Here is a 17,442-nt window from a genome sequence, read left to right as displayed (position 1 = left end):
TTCTGAAAAGGTCATTTTAAGTCAGTAGTAAAGACAAAAGGAGGAGGACATCAGGTACTGCTCTTCTTCGCAGGGACTGGGAAAAGAACAATAATAATAATAATAAAACTTTATTTATAGAGCACTTATCAAAACAAAGTACAAAGTGCTTCACAACAAGAGAAATAAAATACCACAGTGAATGACGAAATATAAAGGAATAAAATACATAAAATACACAAAAGCAATAAAATAAACAGTAAAAAAAACTGCCAGTTCAGGTAAAATCAGGATATGCTTTCAGATAAAAATGCGTTTTGAGACGAGACTTAAACGAAGACACTGACTCAGACAACCTAATTTCTTTGGGCAACTTATTCCAGAGCCTCGGGGCCCTGATAGCAAAAGCTCTGTCCCCCTTAGTTTTCATCCTGGACTCAAGACTTGACATTTTGATTTATCTGAAGGGGAGAAGACCTTTCCACTGCAGTCCACCCCAGCCAAACCAGCAGACACAGACAACCGGCACGCTGAGGTTGGTTCCCAAGGTCTCTGCAGATCTCTGGGCACCATGCCGGATCACCAATGATCCACACTGTGACTATGGGAGGAGAAAATGTAATAAATGCTTCAGGTAATGAAAAATATAAAGTTAACTTTAAAGGGTGGCTCAGTTTTTTATGTTGACAATACTATTATGTCACATCTGTAGGACAAAATGAAACAAGGAAGCAACACTAATAGAATAGAGATGACAGTCTTTAAATATTTTTTTTGTTGTTGTTGTTGTCCTCCAATGTAATATCAGCTGTCTAAAGTCAAGTAGCCAAGAGTGGTACTGGTTTTTGCTCTGTGCAGCAGGCGTGGTGGAGACATCACAAGTGGCCTTGTCCTACTTCAAGGACCGATCACTGAAAGAAATAAACATCTTATAAAAGTGACTTTCTTTCTCAGTCATATTCAAGATAGTAATCTCGCACAGCACTGTCAATAGCAGTAGTTTCAGTACCCCACAAACTTCTATCAGTGTCAAAACCATAAATATGCGCACTGTTATGCCATAGCGGTGTGGGGAATTAAATATTAATGTAAACCGTTATGCACCGACACATCCGCACTGAGAATCGAACTGCAGATTTTCAAATTTCTTGTTTGGTATAATTCCTTAATAGGCAAAAAAGCGGCAATAATAATTATGACTATGCAAGCTAAATAAGTTATCGTAAGCTAAGTTATCACATGTAACTTAACGTTAGTTTATTAACCTTAACTTATTAAAAGTAACGTTATGATCTAGTTGCATCCAAATAAACAACTCTTAACTAAAGTTATGTGAAACTCTAAATTCAGGTTAATTGCTTTAAATAGGTCATTAACATGTAATGTATGTAACAAGTAGACCTTACGCCGATTCATGCCAAATTTCTGCAAGTCTTGACAAAATCTTGTCATAGTTAGCCACTATGCCCCCTGATCCTTTTGTCCTCTTCTGTATCTGCCTTCCCCTGTGTTTCCTGGCGGTCCCCTGTCCGTCTTGTTTGTGTCTGTGTGTGTGTGTGTGTGTGTGTGGGGTTCTGGGCTGGTTTCCAGATCTCCCGCTGCTATTGATTACCGCACACCTGATCATCATCATCATCATCAACCACCACAGTTATCTACCGGGCTCATCCACACTTCCAGCGCCAGATCGTCTTCATACCCAGTACGCGCTATACGTAACGGCTCAAGTAAGAAACCTTTTGAAGTTTGTCTGTACTTACCTTATGGTAACCTTGTCTGTCTCCGTTGTAGACCTCTGTGCTGCCGGTGATCACTTCCTTGTCCCACGGCCATCGGCCTCTAGTCTCAGTCTCAGCGTGTCTTCACCCGATGAGCCCAGCTTTCAACCACGCCAGCCAGTCCAGAACCCGCTTCCCTGGTCTCCGCTCAACGCACCACCCTCCAGCCTCCGTCCAGTCCGGTCGAACTCTCCGTACAACAACGCACTTCGTCAGACACGCCACTGTCTCCTGATCCATCTGCACAATAAAACTGTTCAGACCTTGATCAGCTCTGTCCGTGTGTCCTGCTTTTGGGTGCCAAGTTTGTTCCACATAACAAATCTAGTGTTACAAATGACCACAATTATATTTTTTTTAAAACCTTGAAGCATTTGAAATCCTGTGGAGTATAATCTCAATGACAGATGAATCATAATTTAGTTTTGTTGTATAGTTTCAGGTTAACTTAATCTCAAGTTTAAGTGGGGACGACCGGGTACCAAGACCGTGCCAAAAATACCACAGGGTTGGATAAGCAACACAGTGTAGCATATAGCCTAGCTTCTTAGCCTAGCTCCTTAACCTTAGCTAGCTTTGTAACATTGAGCAAAGTGTGCGTAGTTCAGAAATCAGGCTTCAATGGCCCACCTCAGCTCCACCCACGCTCCACCTCTTTGCCCAAAAAGATAACATTTTGGTTATCTGGGAGTTTGGCCGAGTGACGCGCTGCCAAGATGGTGACGGCTGGCTCCGTCCACTTTGAGCTTCAAAACTGATTTTCAGAAACCTACGGGTGACGTCAAGGACACTACGTCCATTTTTATATACAGTCTCTGGTTTCCATCAACTGGTTTGGCGCAAATAAACTAGGCTACAGCGTAGTTTCGTCAGAAGTTGACAGTATAGGCTATGTTATGCATGGCTGTAATAATAGTAGAAGAAGTAGAGGTTGTGAACCGGAAACAAAACCAGTCATGTGAGTTAAATGTTCGCTATGTCAGAACTTATTCAGAAAAGGTGTTTCCATCTCCCATTAAGTGCATTAATTCTTTTTTGAAAAAGTCAAAAACCACTTTAAGTGAGCACAAAAACTTTTTTGCAAATTTGAGGAAGTGTTTTCGAATTTTGCCATTTCCTTACCCTCTCCTTCTCATGTTTCTTACCCTGCCTGAATTCTTTTTTTGTTCCATTTTCCCAGATCTCATCAATTTACGCAACATTGCGTGAGTAAACCTGAATCCTTAAAATGTGAACTAAGCTATCCCAAAAGTTCTTCCATTGTTAGCTAAAACACATTGTATTACCACTTAAGTTTTAACTTATAATATCTAGCCATTGTCTGCACACTGTGACCCAAAACATATCAGAATCAGAATCAGAAATACTTTATTGATCCCCGTAGGGAAACTCTTTGTTACAGTAGCTCGCCTTTACGTCAGTGCACACAGGAGAAAGTACTAGCAAACAATATGATACACTATAAAACACTCTAAAAACAGGTCAGAAAATAAATTAAGCATCAGGTGGGTATAAGTATAAGATAAACTAAGTGTGAAGTACCAAGTGGGTTTACCGGTTGATGATGATAATACAGTATAATAATACATTGTAATAAAATAAGTAATAAGTAATAAGCAGAGGTGCATTTGCTGTCGAGAGTAATAGAGGTATATAATATCAATAACAATAAATAAGAAAAACTAACATGGGAAAAATAATATTGCACAGGAGTAGTACACAGAATATTGCACAATTATTCAATTATGGCAGAGATGTAATGATCAATGTCCAGTTTAGTGACCTAGGGTCATCTAGACTAACCCTTAGAGGGAGGAGTTAAAGAGTTTGATGGCCACAGGCAGGAATGACTTCCTGTGGTGCTCTGTGGTGCATTATGGGGGGATGAGTCTTCCGCTGAAGGTGCTCCTTTGCTTGACCAGCACGTCATGGAGTGGGTGGGAGACGCTGTCCAAGACATTACATTACATACTGAAAGGTGATAGCCCTGTACATGCACATGCACATGCACGTGCATGCTCTCTCTCTCTTTCTTTCTCTCTCTCTCTCTCTCTCTCTCTCTCTCTCTCTCTCTATCTCACACACACACACACACGCACACAGATGATGAGATAAGGTCCTGGTCCCGGACTACATTGTGAAGCCTTGTAGAGACAGGAGAGTTCCATTAGCTAAAGCAGCCGAGCATGGCCACTGCTGGCTCATCACTATCTGCCACCCCATCTAGTCAGAAGTCTAGAGAGAGAGTGAGAGAGAGAGAGAGAGAGAGAAAAGAGAGAGAGAGGACAAGGTGCATAGAGAATGAAAGTGACAGAGGGAAACAGCAGCAAGAGAAGTTCTGAGGAGGGGAAAAAAAAGGAGGGAGGGAGAAAAAAGAAAGGGAGACGGAAATAAATCAGTGAATATCACTTCACACATCACAGTCTATTTGGTCAGCAGATGATTAGTCAGCATACATGGTACAAAAGAGCTGAGAGACCAATATATTTACAATTAAAGCATTCGTTTCATGTTTCACTGTGATTTACAAAGGTTTAAATAACATATCATTCCCCAGTTACTCACCACATTGTTAACAATATATCAATGCTACTGCGCTCTTATTGGAATCTAACTAGACATATATAACACTTACTCATGACGCTACAGGGCTTATTCTCGGGATGCTCATCATGCTGGAGTTGATTAAGTTAGAGAATGTGTTTGCCTGACTGTTTGTCCATCTGCTTCCAAAACAATTAAGCACATGCCTTGGTTTTCTCCCTCATTTCCATCCTTGTACTCTCTCCTCTCCTCTCCTCTCCTCTCGTGTTTGGTATCATCCCGGGAGCTAACTTCTTTACCTCCCTCCTCATTTCTACCCCTCTCCTCTCCTCTCCTCCTCTCCTTTAATTCCCTGCCTGCGGAACACTGAGGAAAGTGCTGATGAACAATTAAACATGGTCCTTCCCCAGGGAGGCAAGGTCACTCATTGTATATGTGTGTGTGTGTGTGTGTGTGTGTGTGTGTGTGTGTGTGTGTGTGTGTGTGTGGTAAGTGCAACAAACGTGTTTGTGTGTATGAGTGTGTGTGTGTGTGTGTGTGTGTGTGTGTGTGTGTGTGTGTGTGAGAGACTTGGCAGAGGTACAGATATATGCCAGACAGAGGGTAAAAAGCTGAATAATGTTATACAGTTTGTGTAGGCGTTAGAGCACTAGAATTGAGAATATTTTTTGTCCATAACACTGACAGGGTCAGTGTAAGATGCAGAAGCAATAATTCCTAATGTATGAAGTGTTATTGTGTAAGCATTGAAGTTCCATCACTGATCAATCTTGTGAGCATTACTGTACATCAGGAGCAAATGTATAACACTTGCATGTTGACTATATAAGTACCAGTACCACTACTGGATCACACACAATTTGCTTCTTGTATGTTCAAAACCTATTGCCTTTTTCATGACACTGGGATGCAAATACTCATTAAATATAATGTAATATAAAGTGCTGACTGAAAGTCTGTAGTTAGGTGTTTTTACCAATGCTAGCAGAATGGCTCTATGGGCGGCAATGTTGGACAGTTAGTCCGTTCACCACTCTGGTCCAGATTGAAATACCGTAAAACTTTAAAAGCCGAGTCCCAATTAGATGCCGATCCCTTTGACTGGCCGGGTGTGGTTTTGAGAAATGCAGGTATTTAATTAAACGGTCTGATTTTTATAGAAGTTCTTTCGATGTATAAAACCTCTTTCCTGGTTCCGGAAACCATGAACACCAAAGTATAATTCATTCCGGCATGGAAAACAAGAGAGATGAAAAAAAGTGGTGACTGAGTCCATTCCTCAATTATTTATATTCCTTTCTAAGGTAGGCTACCGGCATTATGATACGTCACTCTCTCTCTATCTCTCTCTCTCTTTCTCTCACTCTGTGCATCATAGCTAGATCAGATGAATGGTTTGTAATTAATGTTATGTAATATTCAAATTGGTTTAAATAAAAAAAAAATTGATAGAGCTTTGTGTGAAAATAATTATTGCCTGTCCCATATAGACACCTGTCCCAAACCTCGAATCCTAGTGACTTTGGTGATCCCTTGACTTTTAATGAAATGTCTTGCAAACTAGCCGATGGATTGGCATTACATTTTGTACAGACACTCGTGGTGCCCAGAGGATGAATCCTATTGACTGGGTGATCCCCTGACTCTTCCTCTAGTGCCACAAACAGTTCAAAGTTTTCACATATCAAGTGAAATATCTCAACATCTTCTTGATAGATTGGCACACAATTTGGTACAGACATTCATGTTGCAGGAACATGTATTCTAATGACTTTCATGATCCCCTGACTTTTACTTACTAAAAATACCTAAATACCTGCAATACTAATGTAATTCCCATCAGCATCAGCTCTACTTTGTGTTTTACATTGTGTACTACTAATGTTGGCATTTTAACAGGCTAAACTATCCCTTCGAGGATTAATAAATTGATTGGCTGATTTCTGATTGTACCTGTTTAACATCAGCATGTTAGCATGCTGACTTTAGCATTTAGCTCAAAGCAGCACTGTATGTAAGTACAACCTTATAGAGCTGCTAGCATGGCTCTATAGTCAATATATTGGCTCTTTACTCCAGCACACTGTTCTTAAAATGAAACATTGACTGAGATTAACATGTTGACTTGCAGCTTTATGGGTGTTTGAGGGTATTTGTATCCATATTGCGACATCATAGTAGGAATCATAGTTATTTTTAAACATAGCTACAGACTACACAGCAGCAGCAAGCAGCAGGACAATGGTCCAGAGAAGACCGCCAAGGAGTGTTGTAGTGGAATGTTCAGTCACTTGACCTCACACTAACTAAGCATGTTTTTCACTTGCTGAAGACCAGACTGAAGGGAAACCCCCCCTAAAATAAGCAAGCATTGAAGATGACTGTAGCAAAGCCTGGCAGATGGAGATACAAGTGTCTCCTGATGTCTGTGGGCTGTAGACTTAAGCAACTCACTGACTGCAAAGGATTTCTATCCAAATATCAAACATAATGACTTTATTTACAGTCCCATAATCTATAAAAGGTTTTGAGCACCATTTCCACTCCACCATCACGTCATGGTTGATATTTCTTCATCAGCTAAAGGGGCAAATGGTCACTGGACCGTGGAACAAGCTGGGATTGAGCAGTCCAGTACCTTTAAGGATTACATCCATTTTGTACAATGATGCACCTCACAATTTACGTCAAATGCCAACATTTAGTGCCAATGCAGGACATAGTGTGACCTTTATGTAGCAAAAGCAAGACAGCTTTGTTTATACAGCACATTTCAAACACAACGGATATTCAAAGTGCTCTATAATAGGCAAAGAAAAGCATTAGAATGACATTCAAAACAATAAGCAATAAAAAACGGAATATAATCAATTAAAATAGAATAAAATTAAATAAACTAGATAAAATTATATAAATGTAAATACATACAAATGTAATAGACCAGAAATATAGTTAGAGTGCAGTTACAGTGCAGTAGTAAGTTGTACGTTGCCCCAAATGCAACAAAGGAAATAAAAATGCAGTAGAGAAACCAATCAATCAAAGGCCCAGGAGAACGACAAAGTTTTTAAATTTAGATTTGAAAGTGGGTTGGGGCGCATTTGAGATCATCAAGGAGTTGGTTCCATCTGTGTGCAGCATTTTTAGCTAAAAGCAGCTCTGCAATGTATTTTGGCCTGAGATTATTGAGTGATTTTTAAACTAACAGCAGCACTTTAAAATCTATCTATAAGTAACTGGAAGCCAGTGTAAAGATTTAAGAACAGGAGTAATGTGCTCAGTTCTTGATATAACTCTCTGTAACTCTGAATGAGCTGAAGTTGTCTTTTTGGGAAGACCAGACAAGACATCGTTAAAATAATAACTTGCTGGAAATGAAGGCATGAATGAGTTTCTCTAAATTTTGTCTGAACATGAGACGTTTAATTCTTGCTATTTGTTTGAGATGATAAAATGCTGATTTAGTTATTGCCTTAATGTGGCTGCTGAATCTCAGATCTCAGTCTATTAAAAGACAAAGATTTCTAACTTGGGTTTCTGTCTTTATAGCTCTGGAATCAAGCTGAGCAATAATTTTCATTCTTTCCTCCTTGTTGTCAAAACAGCGATTTCAGTCTTGTCTTTATTTAATTGAAGAAAATTTAATTGCATTCAGCTATTTCCTTGCTCTAAGCATTGATAGAGTGAGTCTAGGGGACCATAGTCACTTGGTGAACGCTAAGTAAATCTGAGTGTTGAGGGCCGCTCACCGGGTGGAGCGCACGCCCCATGTACCAGGGCTGGGTCCTTGCCGCAGCGGCCCGCGGCCCTTTGCTGCGTGTCATCCCCTCTCTCTCCCTGCCTTTTCCTGTCTATTTTCAGCTTCACTGTCAAATAAGGGCAAAAAAGCCCTCCCCCTCAAAAAAAAAAGTGTGTCATCTGCGTAGATGTGATAAGCAACGTTATTGTCATGTATGATTTGAGAGGGAGGATGTACAGGTTGAATAATAGATGCTCAAGAATTGAACCCTGGGAGACTCCACGTCATGGTGATCCGCTCAGATTTATGATCACCAATAGCAACAACATAGCCTCTGCCTTTGAGATATGATCTAAGCCAACTGAGGACTGTACCAGATAATTCCAACTACTTTTCCAGTCTGTCAAGAAATATTTTATGGTCCACAGTATCAAAGGCTGCACTAAGATCAAGCAGCACCAAAACTGATGTTTTAGCTGAATCAGCATTCAGACAAATGTCATTTAGCACCTTTATCAGTACAGTCTCGGTGCTGTGGTGTTGTCTGAAGCCAGATAAAATCTGTCCAAAAGGCCATTTACATTTAAAAAGTTATTGAGTTGAATCAAAACAGCTTTCTCAATCATTTTTCGAAGAAAGGGAGGATTAGAGACGGGTCTGTAATTATTCAATATTGAAGGAGCCAGGTTGCCTTTCTTTAGAAAGGGCTTAACGACTGCAGTTTTCAGTGATTTTGGAAAAATACCTGATAGGAGTGAGCCACTGACAATTTTCAGCACATCTATTTCCAAGCAACTGAAAACAAGTTTTAGTATTGATAGCATTGAATGCTGACATTCTGGCCAAATTGTTTGTGTGTGGTTGCAGCAGTGGTCTGGTTCCATTGTTTGACATGGAAGAATTTATGGCCACTCTGATATTTAAATTTTTTTTTTTTTTAATATACCAAAAATATGCAAACTCGTTACACTTATTGAGAGACAGGAAATCATCAACATGTTAGGGGATTAGTTAGCTTCTCAACTGTGGTACAATAATTGTTGATATTAGTGTTGAGAAAAAGAATTGTCTAGCCTTATTTATTTCACATCCTGTTTCTGGCACTGTACAGTTGTGAGTTGGAAGAGAGCTGCTCGCTCCTCATCTTCCTCAGTGAGTGAGAGACGCAGAGAGAAATGGAATGAATGAAAACTGATGAATAGATGATTATGCCAGAGATTCACGCAAGTTCACGCTTTAGGGGCAAATTATTCTGTATTCTTTCCTGAGAATTGAAGGTAAAATTAAAAGTATTTATTATTTAAAAAATCTGTCGCAGTGTACTTATTTTGGAAACAAAGTCTCTGAAACTCAAAATGTTCTGGGGGAGGACTCCCAGACGACCCCCTCGTTTCGAAATCCTCATCCTCCCAAGTGGTATCATTCCCACACACTCCATTCACCTCCATCTTCACTTCTAATTGGTGTATTTTAGTTTCAAGCACTGCAATTTTCTGAAGAAGTTTGTCAGAGTGGTCCATAGAGAAGGGGGGCATCTTGGTGCTAACAAGCTTCAGCTAATCACATGTTAACAGTCCCTGTAGTTCAGTACAGTAACACAAAAGGCTTGTACTGTTTGTAGGCCATGCTTGCGCAGTAATGAAGAGGTAATAAGTGATAAAAATATGATGGTAGCCTTCTGTGTCTTTCATAAATTAAAGTTCCAGTGATTTGTATGTATCCAAGATCCGCTGTCCATAACTTTTACCAGAAAAATAAAGGATATCAGCAAAAGAAAAAAGTCTTTCCCAGAGAATTTGTCTGCCTGTTTGTCCAGGCAAAAGCATTCTCATTAATCATACCATAACCTTAATCAAGTGTTTTAGTTGCCTAACGCTAACCATACCTTAAACCTGCAATATGTTTTGGCCACTTGGGGGCAACTGAAACACAACACTGACATATCACCTTTTAAGTTCACCAGGGGATAGTAGCAGCTGGGAGTGTACAGTGAGTTAGAGCTTTAGAGTGGCCGCCTGCTACAGCCGAAAACAACTTTACGAGAGCGTTGAGAGTGAACAAAAACGTTGCAACGTTACGTTGCAGGATGGACAGCTTAATAAAGAGCTGAAACTCACTATGAGGCTCTGATACAGATACAAGCAACCTCTTTCACATTGTTTTCACATTGTCATTTGATACATATACAGTATATGCTAATATTTATTTATCTGATTAGTTTTTGTCCTCTAAAATTGGGGCACTATGCATACAAAGGGCTACAATTCCTACACAGTTAATCTGATATTGATGTAAACACCCTCAAATTAAAGTTTACAGACAGCAATTTAACCTCAAAGTCACTGTTTTGCACTGCACTGTAGTGCTGTACAGTGTTGTACAACGGCAGATATTGCAGTTTATGCGATGCTGCAGCACGTTTTCTGTGTTTTAGGCCATTAAAAATAGAAACAGATGGATTTGTATTTAAATACTAAAGAATTTGAAACCACAAATGCAAACAGTTTCTGTCATGGATATATATGTGCAAACTTGCTAACTTAACAAATAAACAACACTTATGACATCACTCACCGCAGCAAGGAGACAATCATGACCATCCTGCAAGTCTCTCTCGGGATTTGTCAGCAGCAGGGGAGTGGGTGGAGTTCAAAGCTGAGTAAAAATAAACAAAATGTAAATTGGAGAACAGGGCATTCTGGCAGTTTCCTCTCAATCACCGTCTGGCAAACCATTATTAGCTGTCTCTGTGTGAGGGAAATCATTTAGTTTAGAAAAATAAAATATGTCAAGTTTATCCCTGGAGCCAGCGACTATTTCTGTGTGTTCAAGACAGGAAGTGTTGAATACGATGATATCCTGAAGGCAATTTGTTATTTATTTATTTTCTCTCATTTTATTTGAGCTGTGGGTTGAAGGGAAGCTCTAATTTGTACACAAATGCATGGTCTATTTACAGCCCGGGCAGGGTAATACAAAAAGAAATGCTTGTTGGAAGATAAGGTATCACTGCTTTTTAAGTATATGAATTATCTGTGCTTTAGTGTGTCGCCTCACATTCAGGATCACTTCACTGAATTGGATATCTGCAGTTCTATTTGTATGCTTCTCATGGAACCATGCATATCTGTTTTCCTGACTCTGCCAGTTGAATGTCAGCCCACCACCTCAAATTCAGCCTCAACAATATTCATGTTTTCTGTCTCCTCAGAAAATCTTGCCCTCTACAAGCCCCCTCCATCACTCCTGACCAGACAGTGGTGACTGCCACCAGAATGCCAAAAATTTAGTACAACTCTAAACCCACAATACAGCCACAGCCTGGTATGACAAATATAACATCAGACCTTTCCCTGCCAGAGACTGTGTCCAGCTCCTCGCTCAAGTTTAGTCATCTTCTGTCTGGGCTAATGCGACTCCCTCTGCAGCCACACTCCTTCCAGCCCCTACAACTCATCCAGAACGCCATAGCACACCTCAACTTCAACCTCCCCAGACCATCCCATGTTATCCCCCTCATACAGTCCCTCCACTGGCTGCTTGTGTTGAATACAAAATCCTGCTGCTGGCAAACAAGGCTGCGAAGGGATCCACACATGCACACCACCAGGCTACTGTCCAGGTCTACACACACCAGCTCTGCTCTGCTTTTCTTTTCTCACCGCTGTCCATTCAGCTTGCCACTTCGATTCATTCCCAGTCTGGCTGTGGTTCCAGTGGTTCCCACTGGCTTTCTCCTTACTTCTGCCATCCCTCTCCCCCACGCTGCAATTTCTTCTCAGGTTCCCTGTCTATGTTTCATTTCATAACTATTTATTGTAATTCTGGCCTGTTGGTAGGATTTTTCAAATTCTACCATTGCACTCCAATTAAGTTGCTCAGAGTGAGAGTGTCAGTCAAATTAATGAAATGTAAATGTCAGTCTTTCTGCCTGCTGCTGTTTTTCATTCTCTCTTCTCTTGTTCATGAACATATGAGCGTGTTGTGGCAGCGCTGAAAGTACTTCTGAATATCGAACTTTCTGTTACATGAGCTCACTGAACCTTCATGTTGGTAATTGTATGCTTCCTATCCAGAATGTGGTATACACGTGTGTCCATGGGTGCGTGTACAGTTTTAAGTCACTCGCATTAACCCTGTCAAGCGTGGGGAGCCTACCTAAAGGCTTGTTAGGTGTATGAAATGTTGTGCATCTGCATGAATTTTCACACACACATCTCCGCATTTGTTGAAGCGCCATAAGGTGACCATAAAACTTGGGAAGGCTATAGCTTGATTGCTCTCTGCCTGCACCTTTAGATGGAGGCAAGGAATCATTTGCTTCATACAGCCATCTGTCCCATTTGCAATTTCTTCCACAAGGCGTGAGATTCTTTGTGTTCACAGGTTTTTACTGTAAACCTATCTGTGACCATCCGTAGAACCTATGGTTCCGTAGAACGCAATGCCATGCAATGTCTGTCTGTCGGTCTGTCTGTTGATCGGTTGGTCGGTCCACCACTTTGGTCCAGACAGAAATTTCTCAACAACTAGAAGATGGAATGTCATGAAATTTTGTACAGACATTCATGGTGTTCAGAAGATTAATCTTAATGACTTTGGTGACCCTGACTTTTGCTCTTGCACCACCATGAGGTTGACATTCTGGGATTTTAGTGAAGTGTCTTGACAACTATTGAAAGGATTTCTATGAAATTTGGTACCCACTTTCATGCCCCCCTCAGGATAAATTGTTATCACTTTGATGATCCCTTAACTTTTCATCTAGCACCATCATCAGGTCAAAATTTATCCAATTGTCTGGTTTATGACCAAATACCTGCAAAACTACTGCCATTCAACTGTACTTTGTCTTTAGTGTAAATTAGCTAGATATGACATGCTAACAGGCTAAACTAAGATAGTGAACATGGTAAAAATCATAGCATTATCACTGTGAGCATGTTAGCATGTATATTAAATTACTGCTGTGCCTAAATACAGCCTCACAGAGCTGTTAGCTGGCTGTAGACTCTCACTCTTGGTAGAAAGAAGCAAAAAGAGAGTAAGACTGTGAGCTCTTCTTTGTCCTTCACTTTGAAAAAAAATATTTTCCTCTCTACATCCTTACCCTGTTGCTGCGCAGCAAAACAGCTCCACACCTCCACACCTCTCACTCCCCCCCATTTTCTTTTTGGGTCTGCCGCGAAAATACGATATGGATAAATGAGGAAAGAAATATAGATAGAGACAGGTGTAGATGGAGAGATGGAGAGATGGATAGAAGATGGGGAGTGAGGTGAAAGGGGAAATGGAAAGATGGATAGAAAGATGGATGCATGATTAGGTGGGAGGGTGGGGAGGTAGTGGCATCTATAAATAGATGAATGAATGGATGCATGGCTGGTTGCTGGCTGAATGAGTGGATGGATGGATGAATGGATAGATGGTTAGAGAGATGAAAAGCCTTGAGGTAAGGAGAGATATTAAAAGATGAATGAATACAGAGCAGCTACCTCCCTGCACTTCTTTCCTTTCCCTCCAGCTCTCCCTCTTTTCTCTCTCCCGTTCTTGGTCTCTGTCTCTGTTATGCTCTCTCTCTCCCTCTCTCTCTCTCTCATTCTGACCAGATGAGTAATAGCTGTGGCGCTGTGGCTTGACTGATTAATGCACTCGAAGAGCCCAGGGAGGTGCAGCACAACAAACAGACGGAGGAGGGAGAAAAAAGAGCAAGAGGAAAGATTGGAGAGAGAAGAATCAGAGAGAATGAGTGTGTGTGCATGTGTGAATATGTGTGTGTCCATGTGGTAGCAACCCTAGTGCTTCCATTCGGAAGCCGCGGCATCAAGTGGTTTGATTCTCAGAGGGAGGTACCCTTCCCCTCATCAGTGGAAGTGTTCTCTCTTTTCCAGTTTAGAACAATCATGCTCACTCATACTGTATGACCAATCAGCCAGCAGTGGGAGTCCTGTGAGGGAACAGATGGAGAGACACAATGACAGAAAAAGTGACAAAAAAGATAAGAGAAAGGTAAGACAAAGTGAGAGGTAAGTTACTGTAGTTTTTCACTTTTGGATTGATTCAACTCCGTACTAACATTAGAAGTGATTGCAGGGCACATGCTCCCTCGCAATTCCCCCTCTCTGTCACCTCTTCCTCTCTGCATCGCTTTCTCGCCTTCCCTCCATCTCCATCCCATCTCTGTTAGCTCTAATGGCTTTCTTCAGTCTTCATGTACTCATCCTAATGACCCCACACACACACACACACACACACACACACATACACACGCACACACACACACACACACACACACACTCAGACACACATTAGTTGTTGATTGTTTTTGCTTTCAAACCATGGAAGCAAGGGACTTCACCCTGAGTGAGTTTTATCATGATCTCTTGGTATTAACCCAGTACAGCCCTTAAGGTTAAACTAAGGTTTAATGAACCATGACCAAGATTTATACGTCACTATTAGTTAACCAGTTGCAAACGCAATTTAGCCTACAAATCCAGCATTTAGATTTATTTCCTTTAAATCAAGACCTTCTTTGTGTTACAGGTAAATGCCACTCTGAATCACTTTACAAGAGAAACGCACCATAAAGTCATGGTAAAGCCCATGTTTGTAACTTGTTTACTTGTTGTTCCTTATCATTTTGCCAAGCATGCTGACTGCAGTTATTATCATTTTTTAACATTTATTCATTTTTTTTCGATAACACATGAAATGGACAGTCGGAAGTGACAACCCAGAAATTAAGTATCAGTGAAACAGAAGCTTAAACAATAGGCACATTTCCTGTAATGGGTCTATAGAAATTGTCGTTTATATTGTCCAAAAAGTATAACAAAATGTTTGAACATGAGCCAAAATATCTCCAATTAGGCTCAAGGTATGCACACACCAAAAGAAATAATGGAACGGTGAAAAGTCACAGCTAACTCTACTGTTGGCCTGTAAAGGGCTGCAGACAAACATGTCCTTCCTTCATAAAAATAGGAGTCGCCAGTTGTTTTATTTTCACCTTCCAGCCATTACTCCGCGACCGCGAGGGTGTAACCAGTGATGTCTTAAGAGGTTTGGATATTGTGTTCCAAGGTGGCGCCTCATTCATTCCAGTGAAAGTTGTGTATCTGGCGGACAAAAAAGGTTTTTCAGGGTTCCTCTGGCTTCCATCTTCTGGGGCCCATTGAGCATGCACATTATAGACTACCTTTGGCCAAGCAGTGTTACTTTTTGCTGGCTCCCTGCACATATGAATAGCATATAAAAATATTATTGACCTTAATGGATCAAAGTCTGATAATATATTTATATATATTTTGTGGCCTTTGTGATATTCAGAAAAAAATGTATTCATCAATTTCCAGCTGTTTCTTTTGTAATGATTATGTATGCTTTTCCTCTGTTCCCAGGGGCTTGGTATTCCATAGGAGTCTCTATGGTGTAGTGACAAGGGTGAGAACTCTCACTAACTTAGACACAAAAACAGCTAATTGTACACTGACACTGGGCATTTAATCATAATTTTCCATGGAGTACAATGACTTTACCCACTGTGTGCCATCATAAACAGTTTTGTTTTAATTTGTAGTAAGGGTAGCTAAACTCATTGCTAGCTAACATAACTATCTAGCAAATGTTAGCAGGTGAGCATAGCCAGGCATTAACCATTGTCTACTGATGCTGCAAAAGAAACTCACCTCGCTTACAAAAGGATGAAATCATGATGTTTCATGTTTAAATGCAGTTTAACATATCATGAGCAGGAACTAAAGTGTTGACTGTAATTTACAGTAAGATGTCCCCTCCACTTATTCTGACATAAACTTTAGTCCACAGAGGCTCTAATTGGCTCTAATTGGCTCTAATTGGCTCTAATTAGCTCATTTTCTTCAACCTCGAAAACCACTTTCAGAGAGCCAAACCTTTATGAATCAATTTTCGAGGTGTGGGAGGCAATTCAAAGGTCTGTATATTTTTGATATAAATATTTAAATGACTTCCTGTAATGTGTTAATAGGAGTTTGAGCTACAGTAGTACTGTCCATTCAAACAAAAAGACAAAACAGCCAAGCCACTTTCTTAAGTTTCAATTTAAATTCAATTAAATTAAAAACATGGGCAGCACCTTTCATTTCCTGATTCTGATCCAAAATAGAACAAATGTCTTTGTCTCTTAGAGGTTAGCAACTTATTAAGTTATTGTTGCTTTCACAGTGATTTCTCACTCTGAGGCAGCAAGTGATGGATGAGGATAAAGAAGAGTGAAGAAATGTCAAAACTGTGATGTTGTGCTGTGTGATAAAAAATCACTGAAGTCGACCAGGTTATCTAAAAAGACAGTTCTCTGTGTGTGTTTGTGTGCGCATGTTGTTTTTTAGTCTGGCCTTGTGGTCCTGGCAGTTGTGGCTCTAGTGTGTCGAAGCAAAGGCATGGTTACCTTTCACCACACACACCATCACCGAAGAAAAACACAAACAAAGTGATGGAGAGTTAAGCGAGAATTTTTTTGTTTTCTTTTGTTGCCTTCATTTTTCTTTATTCCTCTGTCTTATTGATCCAACACTCCCCCACCTCTGTCTTTCACCCTCTTTCATCAGAGGAATCTGTTTCACATGCATTGGTTTCACTCAGACCACCCTTTAACTGTTAACCTTCATTCTCTAACTCCACAGATCCATCATCACTCTGGCTACCTGTGAGCATATAGACTAAGTGTACAGTATATAGTATGCTGTTTCAAAGGCTGTCGAAATATTATGGACCACTTGGTGGCACTGTGGTATTTGAAGTCAGACAATAAGCGATTTTCTCTTTTTTTAATTTCCATTTTTGTAGTTTTAATGAAGAGACACAAAATTAGGGGAAGGTGTGAGAGGGACAAGAAAGGCAAGGGGGTGAAGAAGACAGGAAAACTGAGGTGGGGTGAGGAGGGATGGGAAAATAGAGGTATGGGGAGCTCTGACATATCCAGAGACACACAAAGAGATATCAGACATTTTGCAACATAGCCTAACCCTCCTTTCCATGCCTAAGCCTCACTGCCTATTTTATAGTACAAGGGATGCTGAAACCTGGGTAATATAACGTAACAGTAGCACATAACCATGACTACCCGCTGCTTTCAAAATGCCAAGTCTCTAATAAGAGCATGTACTAAAGCTCCCTTTTATGGCAGATATTGCAGATATTCAGATGAAGTACCCTGCAATTAGCTGTCGTTCCTCTGTGTCTCAATTCCAAAGAGATTGAAAATGGCGATAATGATCCTCCATTAATGCTTATCACATTTGTGATCAGTGAGCAAGATTTCCCAAAAAAAGAGTTCAAATTAAACTTTTGCCTTTTTTTAGTCCGTATTTATCCAAGTTGAGTGAAGATGCATGCACTCACCGCTCATACTCAAACCCA

General features: G+C 40.4%; 1 long non-coding RNA gene across 1 annotated transcript; it reads right to left on the bottom strand.

The window, feature by feature from the left end:
* Positions 1–3,793: 3,793 nt before the first annotated feature.
* LOC122873434 lies at positions 3,794–13,273 on the bottom strand. The gene is made up of 3 exons (XR_006377452.1): positions 13,151–13,273; positions 10,615–10,695; positions 3,794–4,095 (listed from the first exon to the last, which is right to left on the bottom strand). It is a non-coding gene; the product is annotated as an uncharacterized LOC122873434 (long non-coding RNA).
* Between the last annotated feature and the right edge of the window lie 4,169 nt (positions 13,274–17,442).

Source organism: Siniperca chuatsi, linkage group LG3, assembly GCF_020085105.1.
Source record: "Siniperca chuatsi isolate FFG_IHB_CAS linkage group LG3, ASM2008510v1, whole genome shotgun sequence".
NCBI classification, from domain to species: domain Eukaryota; kingdom Metazoa; phylum Chordata; class Actinopteri; order Centrarchiformes; family Sinipercidae; genus Siniperca; species Siniperca chuatsi.
This window is presented reverse-complemented; position numbering and strand designations above follow the sequence as displayed.